Here is an 11,563-nt window from a genome sequence, read left to right as displayed (position 1 = left end):
CAGTTTGGGGCCTGGGGCACGAAGGGCCCGGGCGGGGAAGGGCGGGGGCTTGCAGGGGTGCCTGGGTGGGGGGCTGCAGGCGGGAGTCAGCAAACGTGCTGTCTCGCCACCTCCGGACAGGTGGTAGGGCCCCTGACACAGAGTGGTCCTTCCTGCTGTTCACAGCTCAGCTCACCGTGGGCTGACCATAGGCACGTGACAGTCCCCTTTCTGGCCTCGGTTCCCCTGTCTGTAAATTGGGGATAATAAGCTCAAGAGCTGTCCCTGCCAGAGCCCAGTGGACGGAAATCCAGCAGCTGCTATGGGAAGCGACCAGCCCAGCATGCCCCGCCCTGCCCAGGAAAGCAGGCCTTCTGCTTGAGGGGACCGGGTGCACGCTGGGCCTCTGGTCTGCGCGGTCTGCCCGGGGTCTGTCTGGTCTGCGCAGTCTGCCCGGGGTCTGTGAGTGCTTGTGAGTAGGCTTCTCCGGCCTCCAGGTAGGCTGGGTGCCCCCGGCCAGGTGGAGCCCGTGGGGGCAAATAGGCTGGGGGTTGGCCTGGCCTCGGGGTGGCACGGCCCAGGTGCTGGAGCGGCCTCACACTGTGGTCTCACATGTGTGTTCCCGGGACAGCAACACTGTGGCTGCAGGGCACAGCCCTGACCACCCCATGCCCCGCCCCCTGTGTCCTACCCACGACCCCTCCCCACTCCCTCTTCCCCACCTCCACCTCCGCCTCTGCCTCAGCCTCAGCCTGTCTTAGCCCTGCATGGAAGCAGAGCGGGGGTTCCTGAGTCCTGGCGGCCACGATCCCCAGCGCACCCGAGGACCCCAGAAATGCACGGGGCTCAGAGGAGGAAGCCTGGGAGCCTGGCCTGCAGCCCCTGCCGCGAGGGGAGGACGAACTTCCTGCTCCCTGGCAGGGCCGCTGCTGGTGGCTGATGGCCTAGCTCTGGGTTTGGGATGAGGGCTGGGTCATCTCCGGCCCCACGATGCCCTCCCACTCAGGACCGGGCTCTTGGGAGGGGGTTGTGGTCAGCGTGGGCCACTCCAGCTCTGGCTGGCCTGGGAACGTTGTGGAGGCCCCTCCTCCGGCCACCTCCCTGCCTCTGGCTGGGCCCTTTGTGAGTGGGGTCTGCTCGCTGCTGGCGTGTGTTTTGTGTGTACCTGTGTGGGGACTGTGTGCATGTGTGAGCGTGTGTGTGTGGATATGAATGTGTGTGCATGTCTTATGTGTGTGTGCCTGTGTGTGCATATGTTGCACGTGCGTGTTGCACATGGGTGCGTGGACACATGTAACTGCTTTGTGCTGTGGTCTGTATGTTTTTTGTGTCTCCCCCAGATTCTCATTGAAATCCTAACCCCCAAGGCAATGATGTTAGGAGGTGGGGCCTCTGGGGGAATGGCGAAGTTGTGAGGCTGCAGCTCTCATGAGTGGGATCAGTGTCCTTCTACAAGCGGCTCCAGGGAGGTCCTTTGCCCCTTCCACCATGTGAGGACCCGAGAGAGATGGTGCCGTCTATGAACCGGGAAGTGAATCCTCTCTGTACGTGGAACGAGCTGGTGCCTTGATATTGAACTTGCAACCTCCAGGGATGAATGTGAGCTCGGCTCTGGGCTCACTGCCTATAGGGAACCCTGCTTCACAAGGAAGGGTCCCACTGCGTCTGCCATGCATGGCTGCTTCAATCAAAGCTGCTGTCTAACACCACTGGCTCGCCCTTGAGTTCCTCCCTGGGCGAAGCCAAGCACCCTCCTGGACTCAGCCAGTTTTCGCTCCTGCCTGCCCGGGCTCATTGGCCAGGGACCCCACCCCGCCACGTCCAGGCCTTGGTGATACAGGACAGAGGTGCCCATGCATGTTGTGCCTGTGGCTGGGTCCCCAGGGGGAAGGTGGCACCCCCAGGCCAGCAGCCTCCTACCCTGAACTCCAGGCAACATCGTCGGCCCCCTGGCACTGCACCTGCACCATGGGCAGAGAAGGAGGGAAGGCTGGGAGAGGAGGAGGAGGTTGAATGTCACTGGAGGTTGGCGTCCTTCTACAGCTGTGGGTTTGTGTGCCCCTTCGTTCATTCATGAAACCATCCAAGACCCATTTCCTGGCCGCCCACCTGGCCCTGTCCAGGCACTAGGCACATGGATGGCCAAGAACATGACTCACACATTTAGGGGACTTTTGGCTGTGAGAATCAGGCACACAGAGGGCACTGTCTGAGCCTCAGTTTACTTGTCTCTTGCAGGGCTGATGAGGGTGAAAGGGAATCCTCTCCTGGTACCACTCACCTGTTCATTCATTCAGCCAATGTGTGTTGAATTGTGATCAGCCAGGAGCTGGGGGGTGTGATGGATGCCCAGGCACCAGCACCCGGGCTCACAGGAAGCATCGCAGAATGAGACAACAAGCCCTCAACACGCCGCTGGCAAACTGTGGCCAGGTTTCGGCTTGGGGGCTGCTCCATCGCCCCATTATACAGCTGAGGAATGAGGCCCCAAGTGTGTGTGTGGCCTCCCAGCCCTGGCAGCCACCCCCATCTGCACCTGAGGGGCTGGGGCTGCTGGGCCTGGGGAGGGGGACCAAGAGGGCTCCTCAGGGCCCCCTATGCCTGCTTCCTAGGCCAGATGGGGGCACAATGCCCCACCCCAGGGGTGAGGCAGCCTTTTATCTCTGAGCTGGGAGGGGTGGGAGATAAGCTTCAAAGGCATCTCGCTGTAAAATGCACCTTTAAAAGCCGGCCCTGCTGCCTGGTATTTGTGTTACTGGAGTGATAGATAAAGGGTAGGGTGGGCAGTGCAGTGGCCAAGCCAGGCCAGCCCTGCAGCCCTGGCCCCCAGATAAATGGGTCACCTATTAGCATGGCCCTGCAGGAATGGGGCTGCCTTCTGTAACGACCGGGGCCCATCCCCACCCTCCCTGCAGACAAGCCCTTGCTGGTCTGGCTGGGGGGCATCCTGATGGCTGTGTGCCCACGGGGCCAGGCTACGCTGGGCAGGAGGGGTGCAGATGTGGGCCCTGCCTGGGCACTTCGGAGGGCAGAGGCTTTCTTGGTGGGGGGAAGGATGAAGCCCCCCCCGTTTCCCTCCACATGGTCTCACTGCCAGTCACCCTATTTTATGTTCTCATGATTTTTATTTGTGTAGCTTCATGGGGTTTAAGTACGACGATGCTGCATTGAGACATCGTGCTGTGTGAAGTCAGGGCCTTCTGTGCATCCGTCAAGGGTGCAATGCACACAGCACGCCCAAGCAGTCACCCATCCTCCCTTCCCTCCACCCTGCGAGGCCCCGTTGCCGTCCATCCACACTCTGCTCCACGAGCACACGTGACTTAGCTCCCCTTATGAGTGAGAACCTGCAGTATTTGTCTTTCCGTGTCTGAGTTGTTTTGCTTAAGATAACGTAGGCACCCTCTTTTAAAAATTACTTTTTGATAACACAAGAACTGCAAGGATGCCCCCCGCCCCCTCCTGCGAAGCACTAAACATGACAAATAAGACCAAAGTCTCCTTTTATTGTCGTGTCTCGTCCCCTCCCCAGGTGAGCCACTGCTTGGGGTGAGCATGTTTCCTGCTGGATGCATCTGTATGTAAGCACCTGCCTGAGTGTCAGCCCTCTTAAGGTGGACCGCTCAGTGTCATTCGTACATTCACAAGTTTGTGCCGCCATCATCGTGATCTGATTCCAAAACATGTTCATCACCTCCAAGAAAGCCTTGTACCTGGCAGCAGTCACTGTCTCTATGGATTTGCTTATTCTGGACATTTCATAAAAATAGAATCGAACAGCATTTGGCTCTTCGTGTCTGGCCTCTTTCTCTGAGCATGATATTTTGAAGATTCAGCCGGGCCTCACTCCTGTTCCTGGCTGAATAATATTCCAGTGCACGGCTAGACCACAGTCATCAGCTGACGGACACTTGGTGGTCTCACCTTTCCACTGGTGTGAATGACTATGAACATGGGTGTGCAAGATTTTGGTTGAACACTTGTCCTCAATCCTCTTGGGTGTGTATCTAGGAGTGGAATTGATGGGGTTTATGGTAACCCTAAGTTTAACTTTCTTTTATTTTTTTGAGACGGAGTTTCTCTCTTGTTGCCCAGGCTGGAGTGCAGTGGCACGATCTCGGCTCACTGCAGCCTCTGCCTCCAGGGTTCAAGTGATTCTCTTGTCTCAGCCTCCCGAGTAGCTAAGACTACAGGCATGTGCTACCACGCCCAGCTAATGCTCTAAAGATAGGACACAGCGGCACACAGGGCGCAGGCTGGGGTGAGTGGGCCCCTCCCTGAGACCTTCATCTGCCACCGAGGTGAGGACAGCCGTCAGCCTCCTCAGAGCTTTAGGGTCTGATCCCTCCTGAACTGGCCCACAGATACCCACCGGACTGGAGTCCCCCGTGGCTGCTCTCTTCCCTCTCCCAGCCAGCTCTTGGGCATCCAAGCACCCCTCTGCCGGGAAGCCCTCTGCGACTGTAGGTAGGTCAGGGCTTTTTCGCACAGGCCTGTACGATGCACGTCTTGGGTAGAGACTGTGTCGCTCGGGGGCCTTCAGGGTGCCACCTCCTTGAGGCAGGAAGGGTTTGCCCGTTCATTGCTATCTTGGCCCCTGGCATATGGCGGTACTTGATCAACATTTCCTCCTTTCTTTTTCTCTGAGGCAGGGACTTGCTCCGTTGCTGAGGCTGGAGTGCAGGGGCACAACCACAGCTCGCTGCAGCCTTGAACCCCTGGGCTCAGGCTATCTTCCTACCTCAGCCTCCTGAGTAGCTGGGACCATAGGTACATGCCACCACGCCCGGCTAAATTTTAAAAAATGTTTTGTAGAGATGGGGTCTCACTTTTTTGCCCAAGCTGATCTTGAACTCCTGGGCTCAAGCGATCCTCCCACCTCGGCCTCCCAAAGTGCTGGGATTATAGGTGTGAGCCACCGTGCCTGGCCCCGGTGGGTTGTGTCTTACCCAGGAAACTCAAGCGCTAAGAGGCAAAGCCTACAGGTTCCTCTGAGTGGAGACGAGATGGGCCCTGGTCGGTGAGAACTGGGGAGTGGTTTGGGGAGGGCTATGTTTCCTAAAGAGCTGACAGAACCCTTTTACTCTGGCTAAACTATTTGTGCCTATACCTTTGTTAAAAATTATGAAAATTAGGGAACCTGTGGAATGGTGGCCCTGTGTGTGGAACTGGGGGGCTGGCTGGGTGGGGTCTTCCCAGGCCAAGTCCTGGTTGGGCTCTTGCCTGGGGTGTGTGGGGTGGAGGCTCCGGGGAGTGGGGCAGAGGTGCCTGGGGGCGAACCAGCGGGTGCCTTGGGCCATTTTGACCTCTGACCTAAGCTTCCTTTTTGAGACAGTGGGGCTGCCTTGGTGCCTCTCTCCTGGAGGGTGTGGGGTTAAATGAGAGGGGCTCTGTGCCAGGGGCCCAGGGCTGTGCCACCCACTGAGGGTCCTAGTGACACTCCTGAGATGGCTTTTATTTTGTCACTATTTTCCAGCGCCGTGCCAGCCTTGGCAGACGGGCCGGACAGAGGCGGGATGATGGCTCAGGCCGGCAGGGGCTGCCACGGGGCAGTGATGGCCACCTCGAGCCTGGCTAGTGCTTCTGGACTTCCTCTCTGCTGACTTTGTCCCCTGGCTAGAAACAGTTGTGGCAGAGCTCCCAGACCGGGCGTCTGCACGGAGTGGCCTCGGCTTCCTTGAGCTGTGGGAATTTAACAAGAGTAAAATGGGACCATAAATCTCTGTCGGTCGGGATAACTTGATCCGTGATTTTGGAGGGCAGGCTGGAGCGGGGACGAGGAGGTGTCTGTGACAGCAGCGATCCCGGACTGAGCTGGGCTGTCAGCTGGCACGTCACAGATAATAAAACTGCGTCGTCCTGCAGCCCACGGAGACTGTGTCAGATCGAGATGTTGTAACCTGTGCCTCGTGGCCAGGAGCCTGGTGTCAGGGAGGCATGGTCCATACATCACAGATCCTGCACACATCATAAAGATACATTAATGGTCTATGTGTCTTTAAAGAAATACTAATATTGTTGTTTTATGAGAAACCAGAGTTGAAAATATTAAAAGTCAGAATTTTATAGCCTAAAAGAAAGTTAAATGATGAGGATATGGGAAGGGAGACTGAAGTATCCGTCACTGCCCGGGCCAGAGTCCTGGATGGGGACATGGCGGGGGAGGGGCCGCCCGGCTTTGATGAACCTGGCCGGCTCTGGCAGCCTCTGCGTGAACCTTCGGCTCAGTTAGAAGCTTCCTCCTTGAGAAGGGTTTGGAAAGCCGAGATAGAGGACGAGGGCGTTGGGGTTGTCCAAACAGTTGCAGGGCTCGGCAGTGGGGCACATGGCAGGAAAAGAGCCTCCAGGAAGCCCGGGCCCTCCTGTTTTGGGGCACGATCAGGGAGCGTGGATGGGGACACCCAGAGGACTCGGTTTCACCCAAGCCCTTTCCAGAAGGAAATCCTCCTGGTTTGCCACATGCTCCTTGTCAGATGACAATTTCTTCTGGTGCAGGTTTAAATTTTTACGTGACAGATCGGCTTGAATGACCCTTGGAAAAGGAACAAGTGAAGGGGCAGTGGAAGGCACCGTGGAAGGCACCATGGATGGCACCGTGGATGGCACTGTGGATGCCTGGGGTGTTAGGGGCGAGGTCCTGGCTTGAGCCATGCAACCACATGTGGGGCCAAGTCCCCCAGACCCAGGGACCAGCTCCTTCCACCCTGGAATCTGTGTGCAGTAGGCGCTGATGAGCGCCTGTGGACGAGGGATGGTCTGACCTGGTTGAATGCGCCTGTGGGTGAGAGATGGACTGATCCCTTTTCTTCCCTGGCTGTGCCCCTTACCCACGGCTGTGCTCCGTGCTGGAGTCAGTGGGGAATTTGGGGCCTGAGGGCTCTTTGCAGCTGTCTCTTGGCCCATTGTGCCTGCGTGAGGACCCGTGGGACACGGGCACACCCAGGGTGAGGATCTGCCAAGGCTTTGCTCGGGTTTTAAGATGCTTAGTGTTAAGGTGAGATTTCCATGAAATAAAATCACTCATTTTAAGGGAGTCAGTTCAGGAGTGTGTAATGCATTCACTCTGTCATGAGCCAGCACCTTGACCTAGTTCCAAAACATTTTCCTGCCCCCAAAAGGAGACCCTGTGCCCACAAGCAGGCCCTCCCCTTCCCTCCCTCAGCCCTGGCGAACTGCCCTGCTTCTGTCCCCAGATCTGCCAGTTGGGTGTTTCGTGTCACTGTATCCACGCCACGTGTGGTCTCTTGTGCGTGGCTTCTTTTCCTGAGCACTGTGCTTTTGAGGTTCACCTCCATGGTAGCTTGTGCCTGTGCTTTGCTCCCGTTAAGGTCTGGGCTGCATGGACAGACTGCAGTGATCTGCTCATCCACTGATGGGCGTCTGGGTGGCCTCCACTTTCGGCTGGGAAGAGGCTGCTGTGGGTGTCCAGGCACACTCCTGCCTTCGGCCCTTTTAGGTATTTTGCTCAGAATTTGAGACACGTTTTCTCTCCCTCAGAGGAGCGCCTGTTGAAGAATCATGACCTCTATTGTGCATTTACCTGGTCACGGACATTTTGCTGAAGAATTCACAAGTTCATATAAGGACACACTTCATCTCAAGTGTCCAGTTCAATGAATTTTGACAGATACGGACAGTCGTGTGACTCCAGATCACAATGTAGGATGTTCTGGTTGCCACGGGCTCCTGGGTGCCTCTTCCTAGTGAGTTTCACCCCATGCCCTGCCTTCTATTGCAGGAGGTTAATTCTCTTCTAGGATTTTGTATAAATGGAACCACACTGAGGCAGGAGGTGGGACTTAACCCTAGAGACAGGGCTCAAACTCTGGACCAGATTGAAGACTGGCTGAGACAGGGAAGAGGCACCTCTCCATAAGATGCCCACCAGTGCCAGGCCAGTTTACCATTGCCACAGTGACACTTAGGAGTTACTCCCCGTTTCCATAGTGATGACTTGGAAGTACCACCCTTTTTCTAAAAATTCAGAATGCAGGTATGAATATGAGTGCAGCCCTGCCTCTGAGTGCACTGCCTATGGGGGAGTCCTGCCTCACAAGGAGGGGTCCCTCTGCTGCTGCTGTGCATGGCTGCTTCAGTCAAAGCTGCTAACACCACTGGCTTACCCTTGAGATCTTTCCTGGGTGAAGCCAAGAACCCTCGTAGGCTAAGCCCCAATTCTGGGGCTCACCTGCCCTGCATCACTGCTCTGTGTGGCTCTGATGTCTGCCAGAACAATGGACTGGAGGCCTGTGTGTGCAGCACGTGTGCCTTATGTGGGTGGCACTCTGCTCACCCATTCACCTGCAATGGCCGTCTGGGTCATTTGCACTTTTTGGCGATTGTGAATGGAGCTGCGATAAACATCCATGTGCTGGTTTTGCAGGAACTCAGGCGTGGATGGCCAGGCCCTGTGATAAGCATCTGTGTAACTTTACAGGAAACTGCCCATCTGCTTCCCACAGTGGCCGCACCCTTTCATTCCTGCCAGGACACGGGAGCGTTCCACTTGCTCCATGTCTTTTTCAACACTTGGTATTGTCTGTCTTTTTAATTTTAGCATTTCTTGTTGGTATTTGTTGCAATTTAAAGATCAGAAAATGGGGGCTCAGAGAGGTGAAGTGAACTGTCCAGGCTGCACAGTGGGGAGGGCAGGGTCAGAACCTGCCCATGACCTTTGGACTGTGACCCCACTTCTCAGACAGAGCTGGTCTGTGCTGGCCCCCAAGGCCCCAAACTGACCACAAAGGCCTTCACTTCACACCACAGCCCCATGCCCCACTGCCCCCTAAAGCCCTCAGTGGCCCCCCTGCCTCCAGCTCATCCCTGCCCTTCTCCTCCCCGCTCCAGCCATGCTGGTGCCTTCCTCTCCCCGGGGCCTTTGCACAGCTGCTCCTGCTGCCCCTCTCCCCTGGTTTTATCCTTCCCATGAGCCGGGAACAGCTCACCTTGGCTGGCATGTGCCCTCAGCATTCAAGCAGAGTGATGCATTTGAAATGACAGCAAGTGGCAGTTGATACCTTTCTGTCCTGAAAAGCGAGACCCAGGAGGGCAGAGACCAGACCTGTCTTGTTGGCCCTGGGGGCTGTGCCTGGCAGCTGGTTGTTGATTTAGGCAGCACGAGTGTGGCCGGGAACACCCTGCCGAGCCTCACCCCGTCTAGAGAGGGGAGGAAGCCAGGGGTCCACCTCCAGAAAAAGGTGCTGGAGGAATTATTAGTGGACACTTCAGCCTTGAGGAGAAGCAAGATAACCAGGACAGCATTTCCGCCCCAAGACTGGAGCTTGTGGGGGGACATCCTGGGAAAGACCCCTCTGAAACTTCAATAGTGCCCCCACAGGGTGCACAGGGACCCCACCTCAAATATGGGCACTGGGGGTCTTCAGGTAGCCTGGATGTTTCCGTGCCCTCCCCAAGGCCTTGGGAGGAAGGCCCTGGAGCAGGGGTCGGCCGTCTGCTACTGGGGGCCAGGCAGGTCACGGCGCTCTGCAGGACACTGCCTGGGCTGAGGGTGAGGTCTGTGTGGGGGACACTGCCCGGGCTGAGGTCTGCGTGGGGGACACTGCCCGGGCTGATGCTGAGGTCTGTGTGGGGGACACTGCCTGGGCTGAGGTCTGCGTGGGGGACACTGCCCGGGCTGACGCTGAGGTCTGCGTGGGGGACACTGCCCGGGCTGACGCTGAGGTCTGTGTGGTCCATTACAGTCCACGTTGCTTTCCTCAACACGCACAGTTACATAAACGATGATAACACTTCATAAACATTTTTCTAACATGCGGAATGTTTGACATGAATTTCAGCTATTTTAAAATGAATAAACAATTGTCAATGTCCTGGCCGACAGGGAGCAGAAGCCACAGTGCTTTATGGAAGATCAAAGGCAGGAGAAAGGTCTCTTCTTTAGAGAAGAGGAAAGGAAAGAGACCCATCCTGTCCCTTTGACGGCAGGGCCTTCGGAGAGCAGCCCTGGGCTCGGGCTGTGGGCGGAAGGGCCAGTGGAGTCCAGAGGCGAGCGCCCCTTCCCGTAGCCACCGACTGCCCGGGGCTCAGCGGGCAAGCAGGGAGCCGCCTCAGGACTCACGGGTGAGGGGTGTCGGGCGGGGGCCATATGGGCTTGTGAGCACTGCAAGCTGTTGGGCCCTGGCCAGCTGCCTGCTTCAGAGCCACAGCTGGCGCCGGGGAGCTGGCAGCCGAGCGCCATCCTTCCAAAGGCGCGTGGCCCATGACCACCGCCGGGGTGTGGAGACACCTGAGTGGAGTCCTCACTGCTGGCCCAGCCCGCCCTGCCTGCTCTCGGCCTCCCTTTGTGTCACGTGATGTTGTGTGCCGGGGTTGGGGGGTGGCTGTGTGAGGCCTGTGAGGACACACGCAAATGGGAGAGGGAGTGTGCGTGGTGTCAGCACGGGGCAGTGGTGCAGAGTGACTGGGCCAGGGGACCCCCACATCGGACAGCCCTTCTGAAGCAGCAGTGGTGCAGGAGGGCTGCTGGGAGCTGGCAGAGTGTGGCTGGGGACAGCAGGGTCTTGATGGAAAGGCCCCACTGCTCTTGTGCAGAGAGAGAGGCCACCGCTGTCGCCAGGCTCTGGGGGGTCCTCATGAGGGCTTGGCCCCACCCTTCTGGGATCAGGTGGGGATGTGGCTGGATTCCATTGGAAAATGCGGGTAATTCCACAGGAAAAGCCTGACCTGGGTGGATTCGAGAGATGGTGCTTCCTCCGCCTCTCCTGTTACCCTCTCTCTGGGCGCCACGATGCTGAAAGACACGCAGAGTACAGGGTGCTGGTGAAGCACCGGTGTTTACTTGTGCTGTGCTGACAACAGCACACTCAGCTTTTGGCGTGACTCCCTCCCTACTCCAGGCTCACCGCTAGGGAGACAGTTGTTTATCCTTCTATAGAGGAAGATACTGAGGGTCTGAGAGGCACACAGCCGGGAGGTCACTCGTGTCACCAGAAGATATGCTGAAGTTCTAAGCCCTGGCACCTGTGAGTGGTCCCTTGGTCCCCAGTGACCTCGTGTGGGTATAAGGGCTTTGGAGATGTGGTCAAGTTGAGATGAAGTCACGGAGGTCTGACCCACATGGCGGCGTCCTCATAGGAAGCTCACGTGATTGCGGACCCACAGGGAGCGCCTTGGAGAGGAGGCGCAGCCCGGAATGAGGACGCCCAAGGCTCGCCAGAAGCAAAAAGAGCCTGTAGCAGGGCACCGTGTGCTCCCAGCAGCCCACACTTAAATGTGCATCCCAGCATCTCACAACCCCCCTGGAGCCTGTATTGGGGTGCATTTGTGGCCTGGCCCACACCTTGATGTTGGGGTCCTGGCCTCCATAGCTGGAAGAATGAATTTCTCTTGTAGGCTGCTCATTTTGTGGAGGCCTGGGAACCTGAAACCATCCAGAAAGGCACTCTATAGACATCTGTGAGAGAATGAGGAAGTGCAGAATCCTTCAGTGTGCTCTCTGCGTCCACCAGCCAGGACTCAGGGCTCCAGGTGAACCTCACAGCCTGGTGCTTCCCAAGTCTTGTTTTGAGGCTCAGCACTGAGCCCACAGGCGCCTTGAGGCTGGGCTTTGGGCTTCTCGCTCCTC

Source organism: Hylobates moloch, unplaced genomic scaffold (genome assembly GCF_009828535.3).
Source record: "Hylobates moloch isolate HMO894 unplaced genomic scaffold, HMol_V3 SCAFFOLD_21, whole genome shotgun sequence".
In the NCBI taxonomy this organism is placed as follows: Eukaryota; Metazoa; Chordata; class Mammalia; order Primates; family Hylobatidae; genus Hylobates; species Hylobates moloch.
Note: the sequence above shows the minus strand (reverse complement) of the source record.